This window comes from Triturus cristatus, chromosome 5_1 (genome assembly GCF_964204655.1).
Source record: "Triturus cristatus chromosome 5_1, aTriCri1.1, whole genome shotgun sequence".
Classification (NCBI taxonomy): domain Eukaryota; kingdom Metazoa; phylum Chordata; class Amphibia; order Caudata; family Salamandridae; genus Triturus; species Triturus cristatus.
Genome location: NC_140587.1, coordinates 507,537,076 through 507,557,843, shown reverse-complemented (window position 1 = coordinate 507,557,843; position 20,768 = coordinate 507,537,076).

The following is a 20,768-nucleotide window of genomic DNA, read 5'->3' as shown; positions in this document are numbered from 1 at the left end:
AGAGGGGCTGAGGCCCAGCACAGCCAAGTAGGCCTCTTTCTCTGGATGTGTGGTAGGGGAGCCGAGGGGAGTGCCTTTGGAGGGACTGGTTAGTGCGCCATGCGGCCTCGGACTGTGGCTGCGTGTATGCCTGTGTGCCCCAGACCCAGTGGGTGTGCCCTCATCCCCCTGAGTGTGCATGCCAGGAGGAGTGCGCTTGCCCTTACTTGGTGGTGTGCTGGCTGTGTCTGGTGGGGTGCGTGCTTGTGAATGTCTGTGTGTGCTTGGGACAGGTATGGGAGTGGGAAGTGTGGATGGTGCAGGGTTGGGGGGGATGAAGCGCTGCAGGAGACTCACTGCTGCTGTCAGTGAAGAGTCCATGGACCTCAGCAACATCCGTTGGTCAGACATCGCTGATGACATGCCCTCCATGTACGACACCATCTGTGTCATCATTCGGGTCTGGCCATGGAGGATATTTAGCAGTGATGTCTGTCCAACCTGCAACTGACGCAGAATCTCCACAGACTCTGCAGTGAGGGCAGCAGGGGCGATAGGGGCAGGGGGTGCGGTGCCTAGCACGAAGGAGACACGGTGTTGCCTAGCACAGACAGAAGGGACCGGAGCAACTGGGAGGGCGGTGATGGGAATGGAGGGGGCGGTGACAGATGTAGTGCTGCTGCCAGGTGTCGTAGCAGCCTCCACCCCCTGGAGGAGTTCAGCATCAGACCCGTCTGCGTCGTAGTCAGTGTTGTCACTAGACAGGTCCTCCGCCTGACTCCCCTTGCCCTCCGTGCCACTTGCTCCCGCAGACTCCGCAGCAGTGGTGGCAGCGGTGCTGGATCCCTCCTCCATGTCCGTGCAGGTGTCTCTCTCGGTGTCCTCCGATGATGCTGTGGGCAAGGTGAAGAGACAGAAAATAATCAGTCACCTGTACACAATAGACACATGAGTCCCAATTAAAATGTCACAGTGCATATCAGGAAATGCATCATGAGTAACATCTAGAATAGTCCGCACATATGTAACCCTGCACTCCCCAGTTGGTTGACCCACCATGACACTTGGAAACAATGGAGATCATGACACAACAGCAAATAACTTGATATCGAATTATACTGAGAAGCTACTGTCTGGGGACAGTTGAGCACAGCAAGAATATTAATCCATGCCACCTCTTGTTCACTGTGAACGAAACAGTATTGGTGCACCCAAGGCCAAATAACACACCTCAATACTGAAGGTGTCCCCACACTCTGAGACCTGCAAGTACTTAGGAAACCATAGCCAAAAACATTGCAATCCCTTGGGACTCACAACACTTTACACAATGTACATGTTTAGAATGTGTGAATGTGCCACTTTGTGAACAGAAGACACATCTGCCTGCATGACAGAAGTCACACAATGATGTGCACACAAAAATACTTTTACACAGTCATTGTATGAGCTGGCAGCCGAATTCTAAAAAGCCACTGTAAATAAGAAATGGGGTATCAGTAGGTACATATACATGGCACCACGGTGGTCTGGATGACTTGACACTCGTAAGTTCGTATCAGCAACAACCAAGGACTTACACACATGCAAACACACTGTGTGAACATGGATATGTATATTCAGAAGACAAGTGGTAATCAAACTGTGCCTTCCAGTGAAATGTGCCTGCGTGTCCACGGAAAGTGTAAAAGTACTTTCTTTTGCACTTCCCTGGGAGACATCTGTCATGCAGGCACATTATTGTCCTTCACAACCAAGCATAGGAAAAATGCAGACATGTTGACAAGTGTAGTGAGTGCCAAGGTACAATACTTATTGACTGAAAACTTGAATCATGTCACCTGTCACATGGCCATCCGTACCATGATGACACAGTTGGCAACACATCTGACCCACTGCCTGTCATATGGAGTGGCACACATGTCCAAACACAGGACAATGCATTAGCTAATGGGCCTGCAATGTGTCTGGATAAGGAGCACCTGCACTGAGGAGACACCCTCATGGCAAGAAAGAATGTCCACACAGATGTCAGCACACACAGACCAAACTACGTAGCATCTCGCCCACACACTGGTGGCAAAAATGGATGAGAATGAGCCATGTATTTCCATTTTTGACACATGCTGCAAATCACAAGCATTAAACCCAGCAAAACCTGGCTGGGTCACTGCATGTTGAGTGTCTGTCCAGACAATTATCACACACAGGTCAGACATGGCAAGGAGACATAAGGTTTGGACATGTAGGCCTTGCCCGCACAAACCCCCCATACCTGAGACAATGTGATTGAGACAGATCAAGAAGTGACACCTCTTAATCTGGGTTTACTCCAATGTGCATCACGAATTCCTAAATGTACTCCATATCACCTTGTGAGGCTGCCAACACATATTTGTGACCAACAACCATCAACAGATAGTTGTACATAGACACACAGGCACTGCCCAGTGTGAGGATGCACAAGCTAAATGGGGTCAGCATGTATAATGGGCACATGTAGCACACTTCAGAGAAATACAAATGAGGGCAGGGAACTATGCCACAGAGGCCAGACTATGCTGAACACACAGAGAATGGGCACAGTGTTGGATGACACGCATGATTCAGAGGCAAGGGTGTCTTAGGGGACTGTAGTGGGAACACAGCTCCATTGTCCTGGAATTATCTGACTGTAACCTGAGCTACCGTCCCTGCACTATGCATATCTCCCACTCATGCACATCATGTCTGAGGCCACAACATTGTTAATGCATGCTGCAAGTCTGTTCATTTGAAAACTCACACTCCTATGTTGAGACTCAGCATCAGTGCCAACTAACATGGACACCCAAATGACTGTACAGGACAGGGCACAGGCACGGTAACAACACATGTCTCAGACCCCCCCCACATGATGCAGAAAGCAATGTGCACTTGGATTAACTGGCAGCCTAGCTGACCATGTGCAATAGTGATTACACACAGACCAGGGAACACATGTCATTTATGGGAAGGGAGGAGGAACAGCCCCGTTTGACTTTGGGGAACATGATATGCACTGCACAAATTAACCCTCGCTGTGTATCCAGGCAACTGAGCACTTACAAAAGCTAGTGACACACAACAAACACACATGTACCTACCCCCTTCCTGCTGCTGCAACTCCTGTAACCGCCTGTCCAACTCAGGGAAGGTCACCGCCAGGACACGCTTCATCTGTTGAGACAGTCGGCGGCCCCCGCCGTGCTTGTGTGGAGGTGAGTCTTTGAGCTGCCACCGGGCGATCCTCCGGGTCCAGCACCGGATGTCCTGCCAGCGTTTCCTCACCTGGGCGAGGCGCCGACTGCGACCCTCCACAGATCTCACGGCCCTGAAGGGCTGCTTCCATATCTCCCACTTGGCGTATGCGGTTACCTGTGAGGATGACAAAGCGAGACAACATCACTACACCTGCTCCATGTCACAGAGACACACATTTGAACATCTTTGATATTTAGAACAGGGCATATTATGCTGGCAACCAATTGCACCTTTCTCATAGGGACATTAGCCTATGTGGAAGCCCCAAAGCAGTACATGGCATTGAAAGTACACAGGTGACATGAGGGGTGCAACACACTCCATCATCATGGCACACGCTGTGCATCAAATGCAACACCAGGCTGATGGACAGCACCTCCAAGCAGTCACATGCCCCAGGCCACTGAAGCAACCTCAGCAGAGTACACAGACACACACAGGCACAGATCAATCACCTGCCATTGGCAACAGCGGATACAAACCTCACTCTGCACATGTGCCACTTGCCTGTGGGGTGTCACAGGTGTGGTGCTAGCTCAGCAAGTCAGACACTCTGCACGGCTTACTTAAACCCCTCAGATGGGTGGAGCTGTTGCCTCTTCCATGCAGCTGGGGTGCAACACTCCACATAGACACTCACCCACATGACAAGGAACATTCACACACATCAATGTCCAGGGGGCGTACACATCATTTGGACACTCTCACCACAGCTCCACTCAACTCACACACATCTGTGGGTACAGTCACCTGTCACACCGGGGGGGCAGGGAATCACCTCTGGACAATAGGACAAAAATCGGCATAAGGATTGGGTAGGCTGAATTTGCAATGCACTATGCAGTGAATGTCACAGTAAGCACAATGCAAGTGAGGAGTGCACACAGGAACTACATCATGCTCTGCATGGGAGACATAAGCCATTGCCCCCCCCGGGACCCACGCTAAACAACATTGCATGTCTGTCACACCTGGACACAATGCCAGAAGTGACAGTCACTAAAAAGGGGCACAGCCAAAGCTAGTGGAGTCAGCACTCACCTGCTCCCCTGGTCTCCCATACAGGCTGGGGTACTGTGGGAGGATGACATCAAGCAATGCCTCATTCTCCTCATGGCTCAAAGGCTGGGCCCTCTCCACAGTCCCTGACATGGTCCCAGAGGAATCACAAGCAGCAGCAGTGGTGTCGAGTGTAAGGTAGTGCAGGCAAGTGCCCTCTCATGGGTTCTGGCTGACTTATATCTGCCTTGCTGGACTGTTTCATTTACAGGAGTACAGAGTGATTGGTCAGTCTCATTTGCATCCTACGTTTCCTCCATTCCCTTTAAACATACCCCAGTGAGGGCCTTTGCATGGTTCAAAATTTGAGCATGATGTGAAGTCAACAACCACTTAGCAACATTGTATTTAGTTGCCAACTGCCTATTCCAGGCCACATGATAGAAAATTTGAACTTGAAAATCGGTATCCATGACAACCAGCATGCATTTAGGCCCCAATACTTGTCCCTCATGTGTCCCTATGTAATTTAGCTATCCACACACAGGTACGGTGCGTTTCACACGTACTCCTACCGCACCAGTTGCACATTGAGTTAGCCACGTACGTGTACGACCAGTGTGTACACCTACGTGTACGACCAGTGTGTACACGTACGTGGACTACCAGGGCGTACACGTACGTGGACTACCAGTGTGAACACGTACGTGGACTACCAGGGCGTACACGTACGTGTACGACCAGTGTGTACACGTACGTGGACTACCAGTGTGAACACGTATTTGGACTACCAGGGCATACATGTACGTGTACACACTGGTCGTACACGTACGTGTACACCCTGGTAGTCCACGTATGTGTATTCACTGGTCGTACACGTACGTGTACGCCCTGGTAGTCCACGTACGTGTTCACACTGGTAGTCCACGTAGGTGTATGCCCTGGTAGTCCACATACGTGTACACACTGGTCGTACACGTACGTGTTCACACTGGTAGTCGACGTACGTGTACGCCCTGGTAGTCCACGTACGTGTACACACTGGTAGTCCATGTACGTGTACACACTGGTAGTCCACATACGTGGACTAACGGTGTGTACACGTACGTGTACGACCAGTGTGTACACGTAGATGTACGACCAGTGTGTACACGTAGGTGTACAAAATGGTCGTACACCTACGTGTACACACTGGTCGTACACGTACATGTGTACGGTCCGTACACACACCCGTACTCCAGCGGGAACAACAGTGTGATGATACGGACCGTTCACACGCCCTCAGAGCGTGTGTACTGTCCGCTTCACAGCTTACACAGGTGATAGGAGGCGCACACGAATGGAATGGAGGTGTCAGACTCGTGCACGGCTGTACATCAAGTCATAGTCATTCCAGTCCTACATGTGCAGGGCCTAGGTGTGTCAGGCAGTGATGTGGCACATGTCTCCTCATGTTTTAACACAATAGATGTGTGATGACCTGTGTACACATGTCATGTGTGATGGGGCAGTATGTGGCACACTTCCCCTTCCCACAATGCACATGTGTGCATGTAGTACAAACGTGTCAAGCACTGCATCACTGGTATGGCACAGTCACCAACACCCGCAAATGTCCCCTGATGCCAGGGACAGGGACACTAACACCTGACATCTAAGTAACACCGTGCCCTGATGTGAACAGGTCCTGTGTGTGTCATGTGTTCCCATGAGCTTGCTGCTGTTGTTCCGTCAACTGCATCTGCTGTTGCTGCATCCAACATGTGTCTGTGTGTAGATGGGCATGGCACACATATTTTGTTGAATAGTTGCATCACGTTATATGCACATGTCCATTATTAATTATAACATGTTTCACTTGTAGTTACCCCTGACAAAGGACTTGTGCAGTCCGAAATGCATTGGGTTTAAATAAAGAACATGCCTGGGATGAATCTTGCGTTGATCGTGTTTGTGATAGAAGTCCGGATGGTCTCATCAGAAACATAGGAAACCTGGAAAATTGCATGGTTCTTCGAGTGTGGATTGAGTGGAGTTGAGTTGGAGAAGAGAATTAAACGAATATTTGACATAATAAGGATTAATTTGAAGCATTGTGGATTTGCATATGTAGCTGTGCGACTGGTCAGGGGCGCAATGACACCCCATTTATTTCATCAACACATATACGCACACCATGCCGCATGTGGATTCACACGTTACGTGTGTCTGGATGCTTCAAAGATGATTTTATGACATGAGGACATATCTGCGCCGTATCCATGTCTGTGTTTTTGTTTTTCACGTGTACCCCTTCATCGCTATGTGTATGATCTGTACATTTCCAATGACATGTGACCTGTGCGTCTAGCTTGCCGCCAGCAGTCTGTATGAGATGATATCCTTCCAATGCAGATTTGTGGATGTATGTCACTCCTGTGATGTCTCTGGCTGTTCACTTACACTGGCCCACAGCTAGTTCCGGGCCATGTCATGTAGAACGTGACTATCAACGGGTGTAGCTGGCTTGTCGTAGGAGTATCACCTGGCTGCCATACGTGTCCTGAATGTGTAGCACAGACCTGACTCTGTATTTAGCTGATGTGTAGTAGCAGTTGAGCATGTGCTCAGTTCATTGACATTGATGTTGTTAGGTACTCACTCTTCGTTCTTCCTTCCAATTATCTGCAGGGCACCGCCTCTCCCCCGACCAATGCCAGACTTGGCTGCCATGAGGGAACGTGACTGCATAAGACGTTACCGCTTCTCGCAACAGTTGATTGAGGACTTGACCGCAAAGCTTGAACAACACCTCCAACCGCGACACAGGTATCCTACTGCGCTGACCCCCAAGATGAAGGTGATGGCAGCCCTACATTTTTTTGCCACCGGTACGTTTCAATTCACCATAGCTGATGTTGGTGGCATGTCACAGACAATGTTCAGCCGTGTCCTCCATGACTTTGTAGAAGCCATGTTGGAGCACCTGGATGAATTCATCCATTTTCCAACTCATGAGCAGTTGACAGGTGTCACGGGTGAGTTCTATGCACTGGGAGGGATGCCCCATGTCATAGGATCTATTGATGGGACACATGTGTCTTTGGTACCACCACAGGCACAGGAGGTGGCCTATCGCAACCGTAAACATTACCACTCTATAAATGCCCTTGTGGTGTGTCTTGCTAACGTGCTGATTTCCCATGTCTGTGCACGGTTTCCAGGGTCAGCACACGATGCCTACATCATGAGGTGTAGCAGGGTGCCAGAAATGATGCTGGGGCTGCACAACGAACGAGCATGTCTTGTTGGTGGGTATACTCTGTTTGTCCTCTGTTTAGCGCTATTTTATTATCTTACGGCATCTCCTGACACACTTCTTTACATGATGTTTCCATGTAGGGGACTCTGGCTATCCCAACATGCCATGGCTGATGACACCCCTCCGCAACCCCAGAACAGCTGCAGATCACCGTTACAACAACGCACATGGGCAGACCAGGCGAGTGATTGAGAGGACGTTTGGTCACCTGAGGAGCAAATTCCGGTGCCTTCACAAGACAGGCGGGTCCCTCCCATATGCACCGGTGAAGGCCTGTAATATCTTCCTCGTGTGCTGCATGCTGCACAACATGGCAGTGGAGAAGGCTGTGTCACTCATCCTGGATCCGGATGAGTAGGAACATCCACCCGTGGAGGATGAAGCGCTTGGTCATGAGGCAAGTGACGATGAGGAAGAGGAGGAGGACGACATCCGGAGTCAGCTCATACGCAACTTCTTCTCATAATGGTGAGTCCATGGGTCTGAGTGTGTACGGCTGGAGCCTTGTGTGGCATGTGTTGCAATGTGTGTGTCCAGCTGGTTGTATGCTAAGTGACTTAGATGTGTGTTCAGATGTGTCACTCGAGTGATGATGTCCTTCCACACATTTTAGCTTAGACACTCAATTGTATTATAGCATGGTGACAGACTTATTCCTGTAGAGTAAATTACCATGCATGCGGATGACAATCTCTTCCCTGACTTCTTGTGTCTCTGTCATCCCCAGGTTGTTTGGCATGCTGTCTGCTCGTGTCATCGTTGGGCTCCCGCTATTCCTCATGAGTATTGCAACGTGTGCTGAATCAGCGTCCCATGCACGGACATGGTGAAAAGTCTATTTGGTTAAGGATTGCTGCACGGCATTTTGGTGTTGGTAGGGGTTTGTAATGTGTGGGCACTGCTCCTGTGCATGTTGTCTTACTATACATACATGTCGACTCACCATGGGGCACATGATATGTTGCATGACTCCCATGTATTGATAGTCACCCTTCATAGCAGTCATCTGTGATGGGACAGTGGATTCTGATGAAGGTATCAATGTGTGTACAACTTCCCTCTGAAACATACGGGATGCTACGGGTGGACATAGTGTGGGACATCCCCATGAGAGGATAAATGGGGAATTGAAGCCCCTCCGTGTGCAGCAGGGTGTGTTTGGCTCACACACTTCACTTGTGTGCCAGTTCAATGGATTTACAGCATCTGTGTTATGAAGGGGGTGTCCAGTGTAGGTCCCACATGTTCTGCCAAATGACCTGTGAGTCTGTTCCTATTGATGCATTTCCCTAGGTATGAACCTGAGTAATAAAGGTGTACCTCACCCTCCAAGGTGCCTCATCTCTGTCAATGCTGGTCTCTTGCCACTTTGCATGCAGCATCTCTGGCATAGTTGTCAAAGATTGGGCATATGAGTCTATGTGTAGTTTAGCAACATGCATGCAGTTCTTCAGGGATTACAATATCCATTGTGCATGATGTCCATGGTTGTGTATGTATTTGAGCATGTTGGTTGCCACAACAGACCGTCAACACCTGCTGAGGATGTGTATCCTGTGTGTAGCTCTTCCTTCAGTTTAATGATCCGGTGTCAGTCATCTTTGGGGATTGTGCATCCATTGTCTCTGGGTGTGCCATGGGGAACCGGACACTCCTCCTTTACATACGCCTGTTGCAGTAGTCCTTTCTGACATCCTTGTCTTTGTGTGCAACTAGTGGCATAGTTTCCATGTCATGCCACCTGCTACTGCAGCCCCTGCAGCGAGGGCACTGAGAGTTTACAGATTCGGCAACACACACACCTCAAAGATGCTCCTCCCTTCCTCCCTCCACCCATGCATTTGTCTGGCATCAGCTTGTCTGTGCCACTGTAGCGCACACGCGGTGCCAAAGGCTGGACCTTAAGCACATGCAACGTGCACATTGCACAAACCTCATGTCCTCACATGACCCACATCACACTACAGTCTGATGTTGCAGCCACCCTCCAAGCATTGTCCATCCAAGGAGCTACCGCCTGCTCTCAGCCATACCCCAGACGCACACACAACACCTTTGCATGATGATTGTGCAACTCCAAATGCCTACACAGCCCTGCCCCGCCTTCCAGGCCCTGTCACAGCAACCAGGTAATGTCCCTCCTAATCCCCACCGGCTCCGTACACCAGCAAGGCCATGGGAGTGGGACTCATGCCTTCAGCATGTAGTATAGTGGCATAATCTGGCACATGGCCCAGGTATCATCTCTCAGCGTTTCAATCCTCAATGCGTCCAGGTCCCCCTCACCGGCATCACATGCACACAGCACCTCTTCATCAGCTCATATGCCATTGACAGCCAGGTGCTCCTCACCCTCACCAAAGACGCAGCTATTGACAGTTCCAACATTCAAGAAGGCATGAGATCCATTGATGGATGGCTGAATATCAGCCACCTGAGGCTGAACTTGTACAGGACTGAGGTAATCATCTGAGGATTGTCCCCTTACAGGTGGCTCAACTGCTTGTGTCCCACCCGCAAGAGCCCTGCACATGCACCCAGTGGCCACGCACACAAGATGGTGTGCATCATGGAATTGTCACTCACATTTACCATGCTAATCACCAGCATCTGTACCTCAGGGTGCAACACCCTCTGCATGATGCACATGATCCACAGATAGATCCACTCCAGGGAAAGACAGACCATGACCCAAGAGCACAACACCAGCCCTGTCAACTACTGCCCCGCCCTCTATGGAGCAAGTACATCCTAACACCCGGGAAACCAGTCCACATCCAGGCTGCATGTGCACTCCTCAGCTTCAACATCATGCGCCCCAGCCACCTCACCGTCCACCAGAGATAGCTGCAATGCATCACTGTGTGCTGCAGGATGACCTTCAGACTCCTCACCCACACTCAGGAGGCTGGGCACAACCCCAGAGCCCACACCAACGTTGGCCGTCTGTCATCCGAGACCCCGTTGTGCCAACTCCGTGCATCCAACCTTGCCCTGGCCACCATTCTTCACATCCACCGTACTCCAGCATGGTGGACATAGTTCTCCCACCTGGCAAGACATACCTGCTACTCCCTCCCCGGCAACATCCACATGAGCCATGACCTCTACGCCATCAGGATACTCTTCCCAATTGGTCTGTCCGCACAGTAATGCATGCCCCCCCTCAGCAGCTTGAGGCCATCATGGGTGAGTATTGTGCTCCATGTCTGTATAGTATGATACATTGTGACCCATGTGTGTCCTGTCCCAGACTCAGATTCCAGGGTATGGATGGCTGGAGTTAGTTCAACACTCATGCCTAGTTTGACATTTCCCCACACGTAGGTTGTGTACTCATGCAAAATTAATGCGCCATGTAATTGTAGAAAAAGAGAATTATTCTCGGTGGGGGCTTGTTTAGTGTGGACAAATAGGTGCTATACAGTGTGCATGGAATCCAAAGTTCACAGGGGGAGATGGCATCCTTGCCAGTTGGAGTCATCAGAGTCCAGACCACAGTGTTGGTCATCATTGGTCAGACTGTGACCAGCAAGTCCATGTGGCAGAGAATGTCATTGGATGAGGTGCTGCTGTTGCGCCAGGTGCCAGGCCAGGTGACCTGGGAGATGTGGATGGTACGCTGCCTCTCACGGCCTTTTCCGTGGACGACCCACCTTCCTCGGGGGACCCTCCGATGAAGGCCTTGACGATGCTTGGGACGCTCCGTCGAATGAATCCTCCTCCTCCTCCCTCCCTCCCTGTGGCTGGTGCTGGTCTTCGCCTGGTGGCACAGGGAGAGTTGCCCATGTTGTCGGCGATCCGACGGAGTGAACGGCTTATGTCCGTTTGCACCGCCAGGAGCTCAGCCAGTCTTGCCTCCATCCGTCCTTGGTGTTGTTGTTGACTGGCATGTTGCTCGGCCTGCAGGTTCTTCATCTCGTCGAGGGTCCCCTTCATCTCTGTGAGGCTCCCCACTACCTGGCTGATGCCCCTGGTGTCACGCCGGTATGTCTCCAAGATGTGCCGTATGTGTCATACCGGTTCCCTCAGCTGGCTGGTCAGGTTTGCGCCTCCGCCTGCCTCCACTCCCACCACCCCTGCCCACACGAGCCTGGCCTGCCGTTGTGGGCACATCAGGTCTACCGGACCCCTGAGAGATGGCATTTGCAGGGTTGTCGGCCTCCTCCTGGGTGGCCGGAGAACCTTGTCCCTCCAGGTCAGACTGGCTCAGTTGTTCTGTGCGGGCAGGGCTCCTGGGTGTCTCCTGGGATGTGGCAAGAATGGTGGTGGTGGTTGGCACAGATGTACCTGACGCAGGTGCTGCAGGGGCTGGGGCACCAGAGGGTCCAGGTTGGTTGGGGTCATCCAGAGAGTGCTGAGAGTTGTCGCTGCCGGTGGGATCATCTTCCTGCTGAGCCTGGGCCTGTGATTGTTCCCCCCCAGTGTTGGGGGGAGATCCATGACGTTGCCCTGTGTGTGAGAGGGAGACAATGTTAATGCATTTTAATGCGACATCCATGTTTCATACATGTTCAGGTTGCCACAGTTCCTCCAGGTAATTGTATGTGCCTAGCATTCACATCAATGTTCACTTGTGGATTGGTATGTTGCAGGGGACAGATTGAAAGGTTATCCATGGTCTTTGACATGTCGCATTTGGCCTTGGATGCTTTTTTGGCTGAGGCTTGATCTTGTTGTGTCACATGTCAATTGTGAGAGTGTGTGACTCCCTTGGCTGCCCCGGGGGTGTGTGCTTGTGTGAGGGGTGAGTGATCATCACTCAGCCCGACGCTGTTCAACATCCACATGGCCCCCCTCACACAAGTGGTCCGCCACCACAACCTCTAAGACATCTCCTACGCCGACGACACCCAGCGCATCCTCTCCCTCACCAAGCACCCTCACACCGCCAAGACACACATCCACGAGGGTCTGAGGGCCATAGACGACTGGATGCGGAGTGGCCATCAGACACTGAACTCGGAAAAGACGGAGGTCCTCATCCTGGGAACCACACACTCAGCCTGGGGCGACTCCTGGTGGCCAATTGCTCTGGGGATATCACCGACACCCACCAAACACGCACGCAACCTAGGATTGATCCTCGCATCCTCCCTCTCCATGTCCAAGCAGGTCAACGGCGTCTTCTCCTCCTGCAACGACACCCTACGCACACTCCGCCAGATCTACTAGTGGATCCCGACTTAAACAAGTAGAACAGTGACACAGGCCCTCGTCAGCAGCTGACTGGACTACGCCACTGCACTCTATGCAGGACTCCCATCCACACACCAACGGCAGATACTACGCTTCTGCAACGCCTCGGCACAAGTGATCTTCAACGCCCCCCGCCACAGCCACATCACCCCCCTTCTGAGAGACCTGCACTGGGTCCACATCGACAAGAGGATCACCTGTACGCTCCTTAGCCACGCACACAAGGCACTCCACACCCATGGACATGCCTACCTGCACATCAGACTCAGCTTCTACACCCCCACCCGCAAGCTCCGCTCCGGCATCCTCGCCCTCGCAGCTGTCCCCCGCATCTAACGTACGCCCGCCTGCAGCAGATCCTTCTCCGACCTTGCCGCAAGGAGCTTGAACACACTCCCAACCCACCTACGACTGACCCAAGACCTACTTCTTGCCTTCTGATGTCTCCTCAAGACCGTTCTCTTCGAGCAGTATTGTAACCACCCCCCCCCCCCCCCCCTCAGCACCTTGAGACCCTCACGGGAAAGTTGCGCGCCTTACAAGTACCCAGATCGATTGTTGATTGATTGACGGTGCCTGCTGGTGGGTGTAGTGTGATTTTGTGGTTGGTCTCCCAGGTGATTTATCTGTCCCCCCATGGCGCATGCTGCCATGTCAGTGAGTGTGAGTTCCTGTCCTAGCTATCTTAGCTGGTTGTGTTTGTGTTAGATTTTTCAGTTGTCACAGGAGGGCCTTGTGCTGCCTACAGCAGGGCCAAGTGTCAGCTACTTTGTCAGTACTTTGGCAGTCCCTGTGCATTGCGCATGGTGCATGGGTATGTACCTGGGCCATATGGGCTGAGGGCATTGTTGTCTGTTTCTGAGTTTTACTATATGGTTAATGATCCCCACCCTCCCAGCATCCCGGACATCCTGTCTTGGGCTTGTGGTTTGTGTAGGCTGGGACATGGCATGGCCTTGCTTTGTAAATGGGGCATACTCATGTTAGTGGCCTGAGCGTTGTTTAGAGTGTGGTTGTGTCAGGTGAAGGCTTGGGGGTAGGTGAGTGCATTTGTTGTAGTTGGGGTGTGGATGCCATTCCCCCATGTTACGTGAGTTGTTTGTGTACTCCCCAGGCTCTCGGACTCCTTCGACTCCGTGTACTCCCACCGGCGGAAGCAGGGCCATCACCTTCTCCTCCCAGGGATGGTAATGTACCGGTCAGCGGAGCAGCCCACCTCCTGTGATGTTACTCTGGGCGTATTCCTCGTTCATTTTGCGCTTGACTGCCCTGCGCAGATCGTACCACCTGGCTTGACATTCATTCCTGGTCCTTCTGATGGCCGCAACAGCATTCACCCGATCGACGATCCTCTGCCACAGGCTAGTTTTTTGGACTATGCTGGTCTGTCTGACCAATGTTCCAAAGAGCTGTGGCTCGACTCTGATCATTTTGTTGACAAGGATGTCCAGCTCCGCCGTTGTGAACTTTGTATTCTTGTCTGTGGGCATGGTGTGGGGTGTGGGTGTGGATGGTTGTGGGTGTGAAGGTGTAGGTGCGTGTGTATGTGTAGAGGGGGTCTGTGTGGAGGAGGTAGTGTGAAAGTGTGTGAGTTAAGGTGTATGGGTGCAGTTGTTTTTGTGTGATGTCTGTCAGCAGTGAGTCTGTTGCAAAGGCTCATGGTTTGTGTTTGTGGGCCCTTTTTATTGGTCCATTTGTGGGTGTGGCTGTGTTTGAACTTTTGTTGGGTGTGTTATAAGAGGTGGTTGTGATTTTGGGCCTCTGTTTGACTGTTTGGATGTGCCAGGTCAGTCTTTTAGTAGTTTTTTGTCCTGTAGACGTCTTTTGTGGTGTTGTACGAGTCGAATTGACGGTCCTTGTGCTGTTTTACAGTGTCCTGGTTCAGTACGAGTCTTTTTCGCATAGGTAAGGTGCGTCCATGGCTATGTTGTTCAGTGTTCACATGTGCAATGGTGTTGTACGACTCGTACATACGCAATGCTGGGGTACGGTGCGTCCAAGTACAGGGCTGGGGTGGGGTATACGGGGCGTACATACGCGGGTGCTGTGGTGGGGGTACGGCGCTTACATATGCGTGTGCTGGGGTATGGCACACGGTGCGTCCGAGGACGGGGCTGGGGTGGGGGGTACGGTGCTTACATACGTGTGTGCTAGGGTGGGGGGGTACAACGCAACCATATGCAGGTGCTGGGGTACGGCGCGTACATGTGCGGGTGCTGGGGTGGGGGGGTACGGCACATACATGTGTGGGTGCTGGGGTAGGGGGGTATGGCACGTACATATGCGGGTGCTGGGGTGGGGGGTACGGCGCGTACATGCGCGGGTGCTGGGGTAGGGGGGTACGGCGTGTACATAGGGGTGGGGGGTACGGCACGTACATACGCGGGTGCTGGGGTGTGGGGTACGGCGCATACATACACGGGTGCTGGGGTACGGCGCGTACATGCGTGGGTGGGGTGGGGGGTCCATACGACTCGTACCCCGTGCCCAAGTGTACTGGGGTAGTGGTCATACAAAGTTCGCTCCGTACGGGATGTTTTCCATACGCTTGGGGATTCGGAACGCCGGTACGGATCGGAATTGTGCGCTCGGACTTCAGTTTTACGACTCGTACGTAAATCTGTCCGGGGACGTCTCGTAGACTTTTCCCGAGGCAATTCGTATGTAATTTGACAGTACGAATCGTACTTGGCCGTTTGTACGGGACTTGTACGTAAAAAAATACGGATACGAGTCGTACGGGAAATATTTTTACCGGATCGGAATCGGCACCAAAGTGTGTGGGAAAGAGCCAGTCTGAACACACTTTTGAAACTAAAGGACATTGGGATCATTATTGGAAGGGAAAGATCCTGCTATTCCAGGAGTTTATTATATATGTGGAGCAAATGAATTTTAGATTGCCAAAAGGATGGTAAGGTATATGTTTTTGAAACTACGCTTTTCCAAAGATTTATCATGTGGAACAATTTGACATTATTCATAGTGTACTTTTCCCATCTGTAGGTGTGATTTTTTAATGACATCAACATTTGAAAATTGTCCACAATTGTAGATAAGTTGTCTGTCCGTACAGCAGCTGCCTTATTAGTTGTAGATACTGAAATAGTAGCTGTGAGATCTATGGTCTTGGAGAACTGTCTTGCATTAGACATCTTTCTCGCAAAGTAGGAAGTAGTCTGTCGGATGTTAAAAGTTTAACAATGTTGCACTTTCAACCCTGAGAAAAATAAGGACTAGAAGATGTTTATCAAAACATTACTGACATGAAGGGAGATTTGGAGGAGCTAGAAGCAACAGGTGCTTTGGAAGCATTTGGAAATTAATTTTCTGCTGTAAGTAGATGGTTTGGAAACCTAGGAAGTGGAATTTTTGGAAGCATGTTGAAGCCCGTTGAGATGATTGCTCTTTGTGCAATATACCTGGTTTTGCTCTTTAAGGCATACAAGAGGATGCAAGCAAAGAAGGGAACAAAGAGAAAAAGAGCAGACATAGAACTATAAGAAATACAAAGCAGATACTAAGATGACATGAAACATCTGGAGGAATCCAGACAAGCATTTATGAGACCCATGGTAGTCTCATCTGATAAGATCTTGATGCGATGGCTTGATTTGCCTTCAGAAGAGGGATTGAAGTAGCGTATTTTTGGCTCCACCCTTACACATCATAAATACACAATATGTATATATACAGGCACTTAGCACTATACACTTTGTGTGTCCTAACGTTATGAATGTAAAGTATTGCACTTGAATCCAGTATTGAAGTGCATTCATTCTAGAACTAGGAATTCATATTCTTCTGGTGCATTAACCTTATTAAAATAAAATGTAGTCTTTGGAGATTGGATAAAATCGTCTTCACACTATTAAAATGTATTTACATTTGAAACGAGAAAGCTTTATGTAAACGTGTGCCCTTATGTTTTCACATTAGTATTCATAATGTAGTTCTTAGTCCAAATCTTATATTCATGCATTTGAAGTTATATTATATTTGCTAAAGGTGTAAATGAATGAATCTAATGCTGAATTTATGTACATGTGTAATTTATTTGTGTTTGCGGTACACAAAAAACACGTATTAATGTGCACCATTGATTTATATGCTTAGATTGACTGACACAGGCCAATATTTCTTTTTGCATAAATTACAGTTTTTTCATTTCTGGATGTCTTTTCCTTTGCAGGTACGTTCACATGGTTTGTTAGTTTGAGAATAGATGTAAGTCTGTACTAATGATAGAGAGCCTGAGAAGAACATAGAGAGCCAGAATGTTAATTGCAGTAATGTATTGAGTTGTTGCAGATATCAAAGGATGATGTTGTTCTCAGGATTCACCTGGGAGAGTCTGCTAATGTTACAGCTTGCAACATGAGAATGGAAAGAACAATGGAGCCCTTGATGGTGTGATCAAGGGGCGTTACACAGAAGATTGGTGTGGTATTAATTGGCGTTCCCACGGGTTGATGTTGGGCACTTTTACTTTGGACTTTGAGAGGTACAGACCTCTACGCTTACTCCTCTTCTTTTCTGAGTGTGTGTAAGAAGGTAGGTTCCTTTTGCATGGTTACCCCCAATTTTTGCGGGTGCTAAGCTGTTTTTAACAGTCTGACTGCGATCCTGCTAATCAGTACACCAGTCTCCCTTAAATTGTTGTGGTAAGTACTTAGGTACATCCCATATTGGATACTGGGGTATCATTATAAGTCACTAGTATATGGTACTAAGGTACCTGGGGCATAGGTACCCCAGAGAACCCCCATGGGCTGAAGCATGCATTATGCCACCCATGGGAGACCATTCAGAATGGAACTACAGGTCTGCCATTGCAGCCTGTGTAAGCTGGTGCTAGCACCACTTCCCAAAGATATAGGTTTCCTATATCTAGGGTCACTGCACTTAAAACCTATAAGTCACCCCTATACCAGGCCTTTGCAATCCTGAAGGCAGGGTGCTTGGTTCTAAGTGAGAGGACACCCCTACAGCCTATGGAGTCCATTCTCCCGGGTTGTCAGTGAAGCAGCCATATACCATATATAGAGGCACGGGGTAATTACGCAATGATCATCTCGAAACTGGCTGCAACGCGTCCTATCATGTTTGGTATCAAGCATGTTGGAATCATACACCCACACTGTAAATGGTGTGGGAGGTATGATTCCAAGCACTGGAAGAGCCCTCAGTTAGGCTCTCAGTGTTCCCGGTGCCAGCCTTCCAGACCTGGACAGCACAAAATGGTTGCTGCAGACCAGAGACACATTTCTGACTTCCTACTGCTGAGCCAGGCTCCAGCAGGGGAAGGCAGAACAATAGGCATCCTGTCACAGTGAGGTGTGACCACCTCCTAGACAGGATTTAGTGCATTGGGACTGGGTGGGAGCACTTGCCAGCGCCACTAAGTCTGCATGAGGGGCACATTTGGTGCCTGCATAGATTGTCCTGTTCAAACTAGTCAACGCTCTGGCTCAAAACTGGACAAAGGACATGGGAGTAACCTTCCCCCTGCCCAGACCTTCCCCTGGGAGGGTCCCCTGAATCATCGCAACCCTTTCCTTAGGGTACTTAAGGGCTTACCTGTGGATGGTTTCCTAGATTCGTCATGGGACAAGATTCAGATCAGAAACCACTTCTTTTTCTACTGTCTGGGCATTCTGAACTTCCCTGGACTTTGTTTGGGCTTGACTTTGTCTCCCTTCCAGTCTGTGCCTGTGCACCATACAGGAACCTTCCAAGGCCTGTGGGCATCAAAGACACCTGAAGGAATCTCCCTTGAAGTGAAGGAGTCACTTCCCTCCATTCCCTGGCACCGCAACTAAGTCGAGCGGTCTGCTGCTCCTGAGCTCCTCCAGACTCCGTAAGGTTCTGCAACACAGGTGTTAGTTTTCCAAAGCTCTTGAGGTCTGCCGTGCCCTGCCCTCTTACCAAGTTTGAGGCCAGTATCCCTTGTGGGGGCTGCAATAATCAAACCCCTGTGCACAGCGCCAACTTGCACTTGCAAAGACTTGTTGGCTTCCTTCTACTAAGATCTTTGGGCTCCAAGTAGCCCCAGCCTCAAGCATCTCCAGTGACCAAAGTCTTTATCCACATCACATCGTGTGCACAGTGGCCTGCATCTTTTGGTGAGCTGCTCGAGGCCCTCTTGAGACTCCAGTGCCTCCGGCCTATGGGTCCTGTTGAGGGTCACCTTTGTTTCTTTTGGGCACCCCCAATTGTTTGGGGCTTGCCCTGACTCTTCAGCTTGTGGTGCGTCCCCTGGACCTCGCTGGTCCCAACGTTGTTCTTTCTTCAACTCCTGCATTGGTTGCATTTGCCAAGGCTTGTTGGTGTTCCCGCTAGATACTGACCCCTCCACACTCAACATCTTTCGTGGGGCAGCTTGTGCATTGCTCCTGGTCTTCCTCAGCATTGCCTGGTCCTCACAGCTGCAGAGTCAAGGTCATCGACAGCTCTCCTGCAACACCCGACATCAAAGGGCATTTGTCTTCCAAGTCTCCTGGTCACTCCTGAGTGACATAGACTCCATCTGCCCACAGTGCACTGTAATAGGAACTGACTAGTAAATCAAATCAGCCAATCATGGAAACACGAACCCATAACAACAATTTACAAAGGGAGCACTTGCACTTTGGCACTGAACCTCAGTGGCATAGTGCCCAAAGCATCTAGAACAGCAAAACGGAATCCAACACACAGCAAAAACACAGGAGGCAAAGTCAAAAAATGCAGGGTAGACCCACGCCAATGGTGCCAGGTCTAAAACATGTCCTCTCTAGATGAAATGTGGAGAGAACTATCCACCCTCTTGGGAGTTCTCTTCACTAAGGTGGAAAAATCTGGATAGATCATCAGCATTGGCGTGTTCTGTATCAGGGCGGGGTTTTACTGTGAAGTCTACCCACTGTAGGGAAATGGACCACCTCAACAGCTTTGGATTCTCACCCATCATTTGCATCAACCATCTGAGTGGGCCTGTGGTCAGTCTGAACCCAGAAGTGAGTCCCAAACAAGTAGGACCTCAGCTTTTTCAGCGTCCAGACCACAGCAAATGCCTCACGCTCAATCACACTCCACCTCTGTTCCAGTGGAACTAACCTCCTACTAATGAAGGCTACAGGTTGGTCTAGGCCCTCCTCATTTAGCTGTGAGAGCACAGCCCCTACACCATGCTCTGAAGAATCTGTCTGCACAATGATTTCCCTTGAGAAGTTGGGCGCCTGAAGCACGGGCGCCGTGCACATGGCAGATTTCAAGACATTAATTCCTTCTTGCAGGCGTCAGTCCAGTTCACCTTCCTGGGCTGCGTCCCGGAAGTCAGCTCTGTCGAGGGGGCAACAATGGTCCCATACCCCTTGACAAATCTCCTGTATTACCCGGTGAGTTTTAAGAATGCCCTCACCTCTGTCTGGGTCTTGGGGGGTTCCGAAGCCAGAAAGGTATCAATCTTGGGCTGTAGGGGCGCCACCTGGCTGCTCCCTACCTGTTGTCCCAAGTACACCACAGAACCCTGCCCGATCTGGCACTTACAAACATCAGGACATGTTCTACCTTTCACATATACTGCACCCTGCCCACAGGGGTTCCTTTGGCCTACCTTAGGGGTGAATAACATGCAAGAAACAGGAACATTAGGGCCTGGCAAGTGGATGCACTTGCCAGGTCGACATGGCAGTACTAGAACTGCACACAGGCTTTGCAATGGCAGGCCAGAGGTGCACTTACAGGCTGCTTATGTGGGTGGCACAATCAGTGCTGCAGCCCACTAGCAGCATTTGATTTACAGGTCCAGGGCACACACAGTGCACTGTTATAGGGACTGACTAGTAAATCAAATCAGCCAATCTTGAAAACACCAATCCATAACAACAATTTACAAAGGGAGCACTTGCACTTTGGCACTGAACAGCAACACAGCCCAATGGAGAACAGGTCAAGTGCACATGTCAGTTTTGCCAGTCCTAGAGGGCTGGACAAACTGTCATGTGCACTTAGAGGAGTGCAAACT